General features: G+C 40.6%; 1 protein-coding gene across 4 annotated transcripts in view; it reads right to left on the minus strand.

The window, feature by feature from the left end:
- Positions 1–14,459, minus strand: part of LIFR (LIF receptor subunit alpha) — a 56,109-nt gene that overhangs the window by 39,725 nt on the left and 1,925 nt on the right. For all 4 annotated transcript variants that reach the window (XR_004305710.1, XM_015848485.2, XM_015848486.2 and 1 more), the window contains exon 2: positions 7,602–7,708. The gene's annotated coding sequence lies outside the window, so the exon portion shown is untranslated. The remainder of the gene's footprint in view (positions 1–7,601; positions 7,709–14,459) is intronic.

A 14,459-nucleotide genomic window follows, 5' to 3' on the forward strand; every position in this document is an offset into this window, starting at 1 on the left:
TGAGTAATATAAAAAGGAGAAGTGGAATTAATAAGATTCATTTGAGAGGTTTGGGCTATTTTTCAATATCATACATTCTTCTACCTCCTTAAAAAAATTCCCAGACTTGAGACAAAAATCTCTCTTTAACAATCTGAATGCAGGCTTTCCCTTTCTGTTTTATAACGTGGCAACATTCCCTGTTATAAAAGTTTTGCAGGACATGAATCACTAAAAATTGTTTATAAATGAAAGCTGAAGCCCATCTGGGAATCTGGCTTTCCCCAGTTCTGAGGAATTAACTTAAGAATTCGCTAGCTTTCTTTGGGAAAGCTGATGAAATAATTCAAGTTGCCTATCTACACCAATTTAGCCTCCTAATCTGAAGCAGAAGAAAAATAAGCAAGGAGTATTAAGATATTACACAACTAATGCGCAGGAGGGCACAGGGCCATATAATTTGTCCTCTCAGGCATATTTTGGTGTGCTGTTGTTTCTGCCAAGCGTGAGTGAAAAACTCCCTCCTTACCACTTCCTCTGGCTGCTGAACAGCAGCAGCATCTCAGAAGTGCTGGGAAGCCACTCCAGGATGCTCCTGCTCTGCAAGGTGGAGGAGGATGTCAGGATGCAACTCACCAGCTCAGCTCAATGATCAATGCTTTCACAAACTCACTTTGAAAGCTGCTGGTCACCACCACTGTCTAAATAGCCAGAGATTTTACAAAGACTGCTTTCACCTGGCTCAGATTCTCAAGGACAACACAGCAGCTGCACTCACTCCTCACTGTTACCAGTTCCTCATTCCTGAACAATGGAAATACAACCAAGGGAGCTGCAGATTGAGAGCGCTGGTGGATACTTCAAAGCAGAAAATGAGCATGAGAAAGCATCTCCACCTGGCAAGGAGATGAGAAAAAACTCTCTGAAAAGGATTTCCTGATGTGAGGAAAGTGATGCAGACATTCTGTGTAAGGACACAGATGAGGATGCATTGAAGACATTTGATTAAGAAAGCCACGAACAAGTACCACAGTCCAAGGCTGATTTCATTTCAGGAAAGCAGTTAGCACTTCTCTGACATCACATCACAGATATATGTACAAAACCTGATACCCTGAAGATATGCCTTTAAAAAGAAATGAAAATACACAGGTGAAATAGATGTCAGATGGCTTGATCATAGCAATGGATACAGTCTTGAAATGGGAAGTACAAGACCCTTTGTTATGAAAAAACAAGGCTCACACGCAAGGTTAAACTGTGTGGCTTACAGATAGCACTGAGAAGAATATTCCTTCTGGGACAAGCAGGCTGGAAACAGAAAAGAGCAATGATACAGCAGCAGTGTACTCAAAGGCCAAAATAAAGCAAAGAGATGCTGTAGGAATCTATGGCTCATTTTTACCACAACTTAAGCAGAACACATTAGATGGTATTTGGGGGATTTTCAAGCTAAGTATGTATCCTGTGCACTTTGCCTTGTGTTCTCATTGAATAATTCCTGCTTTCAATTAATTTGTAGACTAACTCAGGAACTTCTAGACCTCCAGTTATCTGCTACACCTTGCTCAGCATACACACCAAGAGAGGTACCCCCGCCCCCAACCCACACACACATGTTGCATCTGATGCTCCAAACGCAAGACTGTGAGAAGAACAAAGTCATGTCCAAACAAAAATCAGGTGTTTAAGCCCTGAATTTGGAGGAGTCTGTTTGTATCAATTACTACCGAGTACATGGTTAACTACAAGAACGTTCATCGCTACTAGGAACACAGCTCTGCTCTCCAGATGGTAACAAAAGAAAACAAATTCTTCTGAGGAACACAGTGAACCCTAATATTACCAAAAATAGATTAAATGCTTTTGGGATATCTGCAAGCATGGGCAGGATTTATTGCTATTACATATTAGGAAAATATTATCATGGATTGAAACTTACATGCTAAACCTTATTAGACATCAGAGGATGCATACTAGAAAGGCCTGGATTGCAGCAGAGTGAAGGCTGACTTCATGCTGCAGTCACTTCCTTAGTGGGGTCTCTGCATCTATCTGCACAGTTTCTTAACGCTTCAAGGACACCGCACATAGTATTTTGAAACCTCACCTCCCTGTTCTGAGTGAACTGAACCTGGGAAGCATGTTCAAAGTTTATGGCAGGGGTAAGAGGACAGCCAAAGCATTATCAGATATGCCTGACTTCCTTAGGAAGTCAGCTCAAATTAACAAGCACAGATTCTTCTTCCACAGAGGTACAGATGGAAAACACCTAATCATTTGAACAAAGAACAAAGTGGAGGGGTGAAGGTTAAGGGACACTATTAGCCAATGAGAAATTTAGCTTCTAGCTATTGTGCTGTGCAGTAGAAGGAAACTGCTAGGAGTCATTTACACACTAGTATTTTAACCCATTTAAAAACTGTCTTGATACTACTACTGGCAAATTAATAATGCAACAACGTGAAGGATTCTACTTTGGTATTTGCGTAAATCTGATACAGCTACATACACTTCCTGATATGCCTGAATTTAGTGACCTTGCGGTCACACTTCCTTGAATTCTTGCACTTCACAACACAGCTTGGAACAAGTACACCGGCCAAAAAAGAAAAAGCATATGCATAGAACACTGCTTTACACAAATGTCTATGTCTATCCATTATACCTTTGCTATATTTAATACTGGGACAATGCATAGGAGCAAAATTATTCATATTTTCCATCAAATTCATTGAAAAAAACTTTCAAACAGAATTACATAGACAAGATTTTCCTCTTCACTGAGGCTTGCTGCATTTTCATGATTCGTACCTGAAATGAAACACTAATCCACTATTCCAAAACACATTCAATTTTTCAGAGGAATGTTAGCATCTGTTTAGTTCTCAGAACAGCACAACTTCAGAGGAAAACTCTGCCCACACTGTCAGCTGTACGTTATTCCATGTGAGGTTCAAGGGCAGGGCCACTGTCACCCAAGTTTTATGAAAGGGGCTGCAATAAAAGAATGCCTAGGCAAGTCATTGTTGTCCCTGCTGTCTTTCTTCAGTTCATACACTGTTATGAACAAATAAATCTTAAAGAAGTTGACCTTATTAATGAAAGATTTCATTTTCCTTAATCTGGCAGTGTTCAAAAACTTGCTTTGGACTGTATGACCTTTAATCTTCTTTCCATCACCGGAAAAGCCTATTTAGTTTTATAAGAGAACACTGATAATTATTGAAGCAATTCCAAAAGTGTTTTTTTCTAAAAACAGCCAGCAATGACCTGAGGGTTGGAATCCTTCCTTGTTTACAGAGAAACCGGTGGTATTCCAATTATTTTTAAGGTAACACGAACTGAATCCAAAGAAATCTTGTTTCATGTGTATGAATAGTATACAAATAGACCAAATGCTGAACTGTGACTTTCACATTAAATAATATATTGAGAATAACAAGCAACAGTTATGCAATATCCTTTCAGTGTGAATGTAAGGAATGAAAGTCATTTACGAGAAAGAAATTGATTTTTTAGTAATCAAGGGAATGAGCAATTCCTGAAACTACAGATCTATATTTTCTGATAAATTCCCATTGTAATAATTTTTCTCATGTCTTTAAAACTCTTGTGCTCCCACAGTGAGCAGCACGCTATCAAAGGTAGGCTCCGTTTCCACTGGGGTGACCAAATGCTTTCCTTAGTTAAGAGTGCAGTAGAAAGGAAAGCTGGCATTCACGTGCTGGTATTCCTCTTCCAACCCCTCCAAAGAAGGAAGACCTACAGTTTATCACAACTTTATGAGAACAAGCTTGTCCATGTGTAATTACATTGCAGCTGGCATTTATTTTGAAAGCATAGTTATTTCACATACTGAAATTATTCCCCTTGAGGTTCTCATTTATGCATAGTCTCCTTTTGTGGCAGCAAAGCACAGGAATTAATCTTAAGTACTCAGAAACACAAATATTGACAGTTGAAAAGCATCAGAGCCAGCCTCCTTCCTAATTAACTTTTGTAAGCCCCAGGAGAGACCACTGCTACACTATGAAAGTTAAATATTTAACTCCTGCACTTGTACACACATACACAGGAGTACAGCTACTGGAAATGGTGACTTCCATGCTCCTCACACAGGCCTGCTCACTCTTTAACAGTACTGACACTCTTAATCCTATTGCTGGTCACAGCCACCATTGGAGCCTCAGACCCAGGAGGTACGCTGGCACATTAAATCCATCAATCTGAAGCTACACTGCTTCCCTTTGTCTTCTCTGCTCCTCTCACAGAAGTCCCTAGGTGCTTGGCAACTGGTCCACTCACAGATCAGCTCTTGTAACAGCACAGCTGGCAACCCAGAAAACCAAAATAAACCAACTCATTCACATTATCCTTTCTACCCCCCCTCTAGAAAACTTTCACACCCTGAAAATAGACTCACTGCCAGCTATCTAGTTTTAGAACACTGCTCCATGTCACCCTCAGCTCTACCAGCACATGTTGCTTCCTAAACTGAAACATACCTGAAATCACTAGATGCAGAACCAAAGGAACAAGATTCTGTTCCTTTACATTTAAATTAACATACAACTTTCCATATCAAATAATTTAGGATAAATATGCAGTTTACACAGAACATTGCTAAATATAAACATATACAAAGTTCAGGTTCTGTTTTCCATTTTTGTGAGATGACTTCAAATCTGATTCAAACATTGACTGAGATGTCTCAGTCCATGAGAGTGAAAAAGATGCTAAAAAAATTCCAAATTTTGTTTTAAATACTCCAAGTGAGAAGCTCACATCTTTTCTGTTGACTAAATTTATCTAGCTTATAAAGTTTCTTGTTAGTTTATATAATGCAAGAACAGGTCCTCAGCTGTTTCATGGAGTGTCTCAGAACAGAATGAACTGTGGTAAAGTACTCAGTAAGGGGATCAAACAGTTGATCAAAACCTGCAACAGTAAAAGAAATGCATCAAAAGAAACAAAGCATTAAAATCTCAGCATTTTAAAATAATAGTTAAGACAGCTAGGGCTCAAATGTATCATTTTATCTGTGAAGAACAGAGCAGCGCTTTCTGACATTCTTTTCAGTATTTAGCAAATGCAGTGAATTGAATCCCTGACAATAAACCAGCAAGTGCTGAGACAGCAGCGTCTGTAAGGCTAATGATGCTGCACCTAATTTAAAAATGAAAGCAGCTCACAGAAAATTGAGCCTGCTACTAATGGGACACAGCCAGTCAGTTCCACAAGTTTCTCCTGACCTGATTCAGGAGTAGAATAAGAAAAATCATAAATTTTGAGTCACAACCTTACTTCATTTCACATCTTCACATCATTTTCATATGACCATCACTATAGCTGCTGCAATCTAGATCTGTCTTTTGTCCCTCAATCTTCCCTTGAAAACAAGATTATTCTAGTGAAGATCTTCTGTTGTTATTGTATCTTCTCAAGGGTCAGCATAAAAACAAGCTGCAGAGAGGGAAAAACAACCTTGGCTTTACCCAGACAAATCATTCCAATTTGGCTGTCTTTGTTTAACAGGGTTCTTCCTTCCTGCTATTATTAGTAAATCTCATTGTTTACATCTCTTATCATTAAGCTGGCAGATGATGTACAAAGGAAGGAGAATTTCTTGCTTATTAGATTCTGTATCCCACATATCCTACATACCTACACGTTGGCATGAAAAAATCCTTTCCTGTGGAATGCTCTTCATCCCATTTTTCATGCATTGTTGCTGATACATTTAACTTTTTTGTTTTGCGACTCAGCAATGAAGCAGCTATTGTTCCTAAACTGCTGAGCAAGTCTAACTGTGGGAACAAGAGATGTATGACTGTTCTCAGTGATCTTCCTGGTGGCTACAGAGAGAATAGTCAGGGCAAGGGGTGGAGAAGGCAGGAGACAAGAGGAAAACTAACTCTGCAAAGAGGAGTTAATGTGAACATTAATATTTCAGAGCAGTTAGATGAAACCCATATTCCGCTTCAGTGTATTTTTACTTCTGCTCTATACTTCTGTTCCTTAGGAAAACTTCTGCTCACTATGCATTTAATCAGATAGATCATTCATACACGACTCACAAAGCCAACCCTGTTCTTAAACCTTTACCTGTCTAAACCCAGAGAACTGCAAAACATCTAATGTAAACTTCACGGCGTGAAACACTGATATATTACTTTTGCTTTCCCTTTTTGGAAAACCTTCTAAAAAACTTGTGCCAATCTCACCAGCATCTACAGTCATTGGAAGTTATGAGACCCCAAACATCATTCAGAAGCACCGCAACTGAAACACCTTCAGAAAGTACTCTGCTCTTCCCAGTTCTGCAGTCTATATTCTGCAATTGCATTCCACAACTACATCCTGGGCTGCAATAAAAAAGGGGTGGCCAGCAGGGAGATGAAGGTGATTGTCCCCCTCTATTAGGCTCTTGTGAGGTTCCATCTGCAGTACTGCATCCAGGCCTAGTGACCCCACTACAGGAAGGACATGGATCTCTTAGAGCGAGTCCAGAGGAGGGCTGCTAAGACGACCAGAGGGCTGGAGCACCTCTCCTATGAGGAAAGGTTGAGGGAACTGGGCTTGTTTAGCTTGGAGAAGAGAAGGCTGCGGGGAGACCTCGTTATGGCCTTCCAGTATATGAAGGGAGCCTATAAATAAGAGGGGGAATAGCTGTTTACAAGGGTAGACAGTGATAGGACAAGAAGGAATGGTTTTAAACTGAAACAGAGAAGGTCTAGGTTAGATATTAAGAGGAAGTTTTTCACTCATAGGGTGGTGAAGCACTGGAACAGGTTGCCCAAGGAGGTTGTGGATGCCCCATCCCTGGAGGCATTCAAGGCCAGCCTGGATGTGGTTCTGGGCAGCCTCGTCTGGTGGCTGGTGACCCTGCACACAGCAGAGGGGTTGAAACTAGATGATCTTTATGGTCCTTTTCAACCCAGGCCATTCTATGATTCTATCACACTAAGGGGCTGTAAACAGTATCTCACAAATATTACATTTGTAAAATGTATTTAAATGACAACGCATATACCACAGGAGAATAAATATTCTGCTTTAGAATGTACATACAGAAAGTCTTCGTGAGCTACAGCAGAAGAGATTGAAAAGATCAAATATACATTTCTCATATGTGCATGCATAAGTATCCTTTCTTTTTTCCAATTAAGAAAATTAAAACACTCCAACAATAAAATATATAAAAATATATAAAGGGTAAAATAAATAAATATATATATATATATATATATATATATACATATAAATAAAAAAATATATAAAATAGAAATTGTAAAATTTGAGGCACTTAGCCTCAAAAGAAAAGATGAACAGGAGCTGATTATTATCAATACTGTTAAAGAACTTTTGAAATAACCAGTTCTTCATATCTCTGGGTTTAGACTGCAGAACCCTCTTTGCAAGTCCCATGAACCAGGCAGCAAAATGCCATCAGAGATCACCTGTGCTCTCTGAAATTAAGGAATTTCAAAGCCATTGGGTGCTGTACAACTAAGTGATGATTTACGCAAGAAAACAAACCTCGGTAACCACATATATAAGCATATTGTTCCTGACTATGACTAATCTGACCTTACAAATAAAGCTATGCATACACTTACACTTGCAATTTTGGCAGGAGTTCAGCTGCAGGAGCCTTTGATGGACTCAGTCCTCACTCTTCAGTGCAGCAGAGACAAGCGCTGAAGCAGGCAGCCACAGTAGGTACCTGGAGTTAAGAGATTCATATATAATCAGTGAGGAAGAATGCTGCACAAGAGGTTCCATCAGAAAAGAAACTGAATTACAAGTACACCTTCTGTGCTTACATGTGTAGAGAGAAAAGTTAACAGTAACTTTTTTTTAACAGAGCTCATTGATGACCTAATTCTGCAGGCCGCTGCTGTAACACTAAGGGCTTGCTTCCATTACAATCTGCAGTAATCACAGACCAAACTCATCTCCAACACAGCGATACCCACTGATTAGCCAAAAAGCACACAGCAGAGCAAAAGGGTAAAACAAAAGAACACAACATTTTCAAGGATATGTACTTCGCATATTAATACTACCTGCACTGCTTGTGAGTTGAAACATGGAGAAGTAGTTGGAAAATATTCTGCTTTCAGAGTATGTTTTACCATCACCCAAATATACTGAAAAAAAATGTCCTCGCAACTTAGTCTGCATGGATGGGGCTACCTTACAGAATTCTAGCAAACACTGTAAGAGAAATACTAAACATTCACTGACAATGGAAATGGGCTAATCCAGTACTGCCAGTGTACACAACGAATGAAAAAGTTACATAGAACAGATCAGGTCTGGGAGATAATCTGTTGCTGCAAAGCCTGAAATAACACAACTATTTAGTTTAACAAGGTTACTTGATCACAATTCTCAATTACATACAAAGAAAGGCTTAAACATGGTCTGTGAAATATGAGATACAAAAGACAATGCCGTATAGCAGACCATCACTAAAAAGTGTTGCTTCGTTGCTTTCTTTTTTTGTTTGTTTTTTAAGTGAAGCAAATTGACATTGGCAAAGCTTTCCAAGGATTGGATGAACTGCTTGAAATCTTAAAGATAAGACCAGATGCATTCCTGAAAATAATCCTAAGTATGGTCTTAGCACAAGTATTTCAAAATTTAAGTTTCAGGTTCATATTACACTAACATCAGCCCAGATTAGCATAAAAATCCCACAGATCTTGTAACTGTTTTAATACTATATGGAAGACACTATACAGTGAAAGAACTACCAATTTTGAGGTAAGATTTAAAATAACAGTCATGTGGCAAATTGCTGGATTCACTTCCACACCAGTTCCATCATTTGAAACGTGTAGTAACACTGGACCAAAAATATCTTCTTTTGAAAAATTCCTAGCATTTCAGAGAAGCCGGCCAATCACATACAATTTGGAGAAGAAGGCCGTTCTATATTGGGAACTGTGACAATCCTATTCTAGCAGATGAATTATGAGTTACGTGCCTGGAGACCTGTGTACTAAAGACTTCTCATGGCTATGACCTTTGCTGGACTACGGAGCAGGAGAAGGAGGGGAAAAGGAAGAGGAACAGGTTGACTCTAGGGAACAGATATTATTATCCTTATTACCAGCAGAAACCTTAACCGAAGTACAAGAAGCGCGTGACAAATATATGCAACTCACACACACAGTACTTTGGTACTTGTTACAGCTAGCTCAAGACAACACTGAAGTTGTCTCTTTCTCAGAACTCCACATAAGATTAAGTATTAAAAGCTTATCTTCTTAGTTTGAGCTCAAGAGTAGATGTAAAATTATGGAGGTCAAATCTCTCTTTTGCTGCAGATGATGAACTTATTCAAAACATAACATACTGTGAAAATTAATTGTAGTTCAAACACATATAACTTATATTCACCTTTGGGCCGCAGAAGCCCAACCTGTAAGATGGACATTTTGTAGCTCTAACCTTGATGATTTTATAATTAGGGGAGGCCGTTAGATCACCTGGTTCAAACCCATAGTCAGCCATACAAACAGGGTTAATTCCCAAGGCAAGTGGCAGAGATGCCTTGGCCCAAGAGTTTCTGGGTAACAGCACAAGCCCTGATATGAAAGGAAGGAGAGCTGCCAGAATAAGACAAATATTGCCAGACAGCCCCAGAAGGCAGCTGCCTGCCCAAGCCAGGCCCACACTGAGCAGAGCCATGCTTCCTCTCTTGCTTATCCAAATTTGCCACCCCTCTGGGTTCTCCAAGATACACGCAATTGTAGTAGCAGTCCCAAATGACCAAGTAACACAAAATGCAACTTCATAGAAACCATGAAGAAGAAGAAATCTAAACTGCCCTGATGGACTGCACTAGAGACACATTCTCAGGCTCAGCCTAAATGTGTCAGGCTGGCTTGCCTTCATGGTGCTTAGGCCTATCACATTAAAGACTGGCCTAGGATACTTGATGACATGTGGCCGAGTCAGAGTCTGGCTCCAAACCAGCTTTTTGAGCTGCTCAAAGTGCTCCCAATACAGTGAAAGTAGATTTAAATCTTTAGGCTGAAATGTATTGCATGGCCAAGGGAACAACATGAGAAGTATTTGAGGGAACAAAACCAGCTGAGGAAGAGCTGGCTTTCTCTGTTCATCATGCTAGTCAAGCTTGTGACAGGTCACATCCACACCATCCACAGCAAATGTCTAACTGTGCTACCCAGTCAAAAGAGCCTGCATCTCCTCTTGAAGGGAATTTGTAAATTTATTCATGGAACAAAACTAGTTTAGATGGCTGAGGCCCAGAAATAAAACAGAGTGTGCCTAAGCAGAACATTTTTGACCACCTCTGTAACTTATGTTCTTATTACACCGTTAAGCAACTTCTATAATAACAACAAAAATAAAAAAGGCACAATAAACTTTCCCACATACTTTTCAGATAGCATTTACTATCTAGAGTACAAACACACTGCTATACATAAATTCCATGATCCTGTGCTACAAACCAGGCCACCTTGGTATGAAGTTAAAACTACTGAATCCATTACCAGCGCACCTGATGTCCCACAATAATTCTCTGATCAAGTATACTATAACAGTGAAACTTGTCTGGCCTGGAAGCATAAAAACTGAAGCATAAAAACAAACCAAAGCCCACCTTCAGCTACTGAAGATTTCAGGTTGCTGAGGCTGGCCAGTATGCTGTATTATCTGGTTTTGAAAGATGGTTCCCCTCAGTGATTAGATTTACGAGAGAGAAAAGACTCTGCTCACAGACGCATGTGGCCCAAGAGACAGGGAAACCATCCTGCTACCCCCGCAACAAGCTGGCAACACGAGCTGCCCATGCTCTGCTTTTTGGCATGACAGAAGCAAGGCAGAGGAACAGGGAGCTGCTACAGTGCCATCCTTGTTTTCAGGACACATGCTTTTATAACTTGTGCTCCCTGAGGTAAAAGGCATAATTTGGACTCCACAGCTGACAACTCAGCAGTTCTCTGTCTATGGGATAAGCGAAGGCTGCTTCTGTTGTAGCAACAGTCTTTGTCATCACTCTAGTGCCAGCTACAGACAGTGCATGGAAAGCAGGGGAGACATATGCCCTTCAAAACCTTACACCCGGACCAGCATTCATACCAATGGGTTAGGAGCTATATTTAGTTGAATCATTTTCTCCTTGCAGTGAAATCCACTGCTAGGAGCAACTCAAGAGAACAGTAGGGAAAGGCAGGCAGCAGTGAAGGGGCAAAAGACCCTGGCTACAAGCTCCTGGCTCTTATAAGAAGGGCAAGGACCTCACAGTCACACACCTGAACGGCTCCCATCACCAGGAATTACATGCTAACCAGAGTAGGAAGGACAGCAATGATCAGCAATAGCCTGGTGGTTACTTCAAAAAGCCTTACCCAGAGTTTGAAACTGCTAGGTATCATTAATGCTATTTAATATCTGTTGGTTTATAATTCAGTAAGCAAAGTAGACAAGGAACAAGGGAATCTTGGTTTTTGTGGGTTTCTGGCATTCGAGCTGTCCCCTACCCTATAAAGGTGGGTAAGAAAGCAGCTCTAGCCATCTAGGAATTTATATGGCCCTCACCACTGCCATAGTAATGAGTCTGGAAGAAATCCAGAAGATTCTGAAAGTAATCCCTGGAGACATTTAAGCACATATAAAATCAGAATTTGCAATGCACAGACCTAAAACAACATGCTCCAATATCCCATTTAGCTGCAGCTAAATATTAATGCGGAGGGGGAAAAAAATGGAGAGGAGAGGAGGAGAGAAATGATAAATTATGTAAAAATCAACATGTATATATGCAGATGATCTCGAGTTTGATAAGACCAGAACACCTGCCTAACACTTATATGCTCAAAATTCACAAGGCAATTATTTTCTCATCTAAGCCAACCAATAAAATGTTCACAGAATAGGTCACATACAACCATCCAGCATGAGGTCTCCCAAAAAAGCAGTCAAGAAAAGAAAGCTGTAGCAATGCTATACTTGCTGGGGTGGCCCAATGACTGCAGAACATACTGTGGGGTGGGGAGCATCTGCGACCATGTTGGAGATAATGAGATGAGCCAGGATGGAGACTTCTCCAGTGTTTCTGTAGATAGCATTTCTCTTCATGACTTCAATAACCTCTGACTCAGAGCAGAACTCTGTGTCCTTGTGAGGGAGACTGGAGGACCACAGGCTCCAGGCCCTGCTCCCAGGGATTACTCATATATTTTATATTAAGCTGCTTATGGAGTGAAGCACATGAACTGGCCCCTGGGCATAATCACTTCTCATGCCATATCTAGAAGAAAGTAGCTTACTTTTCTTATTTTTAGATAGAAATTAGATGCCTAACAGTCAAAAAGGATTTGTAACTCAATATCAGGAGAAAAGGCACACTAAAATACAAAACCACTGCAGGTAAATCTAGTCAGTTTTGTTAACAGCAGTAAAGCTGATTTCTGCACCTGTTTTCCACAGCTCAGTGGGCATGGACTGATATCGAATCCGGAGTAACATACATCAGCTTAAGATACTTACTTAAGCAAGTTATCTTTACATCTCCTTCATCAAGTCTTCCTTGTACTTCTAAATAACATCCCTCCACTGAAGTCAACTCTGCATTTCAACATCAGTTCCAACATAACATCTCAGTATTTTTGTTACTACTATGTCCGTATTACTACATCTGTTAATACTATATCTGTATTATTGAAAATAGAACAAAACCAAAGCTTCCTGATTTCCTTTTTGCATTTTCCCTGAAAGCTGCCATTCACAGAATCACAGAATCGCAGGGTCTGGAAGGGAACTCAAGAGATCACTGAGTCCAACCCTGCTGCTAAAGCAGGTACCCAAAAAAAAATCATGCAGGTAGACACCCAGCCAGGTCTTCAATATCTCTTTAGGAGATCCCATAAACATCTCTGGGCAGCCCGTTCCAGTGCTGCACCACCCTTACCATAAAGAAGTTCTTCTGCAAGTTACTATGGAACTTCCTATGTTCAAGTTTTAGCCCATTGCTACTCATCCTATCACTGCATACCACCAAGAGCCTGGCCTCATCCATTTGCCTCCTGCCTCCCACCTCCATTTAGATTCTTATAAACATTTATTAGATCCTGCGTTCCCCCCCCCCCCCCCCCCCCCCCCCCCCCCCCACCCCCCCCCCCCCCCCCCCCCCCCCCACCCCTCCATCCTCTTTTCCCCAGGCTGAACAAGCCCAGTTCACTCAGCCTTTCCCCATACAGGAGACATTCCAGGCCCTTTACCATCTCTGCAGCCATCCACTAGACTCCTTCTAGGAGATCCCTATCTTTTTATTTCGACAGCTCTAGTAAGCTAATTACAAGGTATTATAATCTGACTTTCAAAAATGTGCATGATTTCAGCTTTCACCTACCAAATGTACAAACATTCCTTGGGTTACACAGCAGTATGGTTGAATTTAGCATGCTCTGCTTTCCCCTGAGCACTAACACATAGCATAACTGGAAAAAAAGCCTCATTTACCTGGTCACATCATTTACTGAGTCATTTGCAGAAAAACATAATCCATCTGCATCATCCCTGTGATGCGCTGCACTCTGCAAGATAGAGTCAGGATCTATAAAAATCTCCATTGTTTAAGCCTGCCAGACATATTTTACTTGAAGTACCATTTAATTTTTCAGGTATAATTCTTACCAGCATACATCAACCCTTCTGCTTAAATACATCAGCTCTCGTGGCACAAAACTTGCTTTCAGGCACCCACCAGATTAAACAATTCATGCTCTAACAGAGCTGCTTCTTATCAATAGTGCAGACTCTGCTATAGCATTACACATAAAGATGTATAAATAAATCCATGTATATATCTATTACGTTTACTGAAGTTCTTAGAGTAAGCCTGGGCTGCATATGATGATGAAACAGACCTGACTTCATGATGATAGATGGTAACTTATCCAGCATGTGAAAATTAAAGCCCCAAGAGCTCAGTGCTAAAGTTGCAGGAGCAGCTTTACCACCAGTGAAATAAGGTTTTCATTCTTGGAGAGCATCTCCACCCATATGACTGCTCCTGCCCATTCCACAGTGGCAAGTCTACAAGCATGCCCTCACCTAAAGGTAAAATCTCTCCCTTTCCTCAGCACACCTGTAAAGGGATTTTGCACAATCTAACTCCCCTGATAGTGCTTGCCACCAGTTGCTCTAAGTGACTGAAAAGGTATGTTTGGACAGTGCACAATGGAAATTCTTATCACTTAATAACGCTGATAAAAGTTTCAATAGGTAAAACAGTGATAAGATGAAAGGATGTGAAGACTGAGTAAACACAAAGAAAAACCAAACAAATCAGGTCTTCTGCTATCTGACAGCTGTATTCTAAAGCAGCTCCAAGGCAGTGATCTTTAAGCTCTTGATTTGTGGACATCTCCATCATCCTCTGGTTTAGATACACATCCCTGCAGACCCGCAGCCTCCTGACGCTAAGCTGTTCT

This window comes from Coturnix japonica, chromosome Z, assembly GCF_001577835.2.
Source record: "Coturnix japonica isolate 7356 chromosome Z, Coturnix japonica 2.1, whole genome shotgun sequence".
Lineage (NCBI taxonomy): Eukaryota > Metazoa > Chordata > Aves > Galliformes > Phasianidae > Coturnix > Coturnix japonica.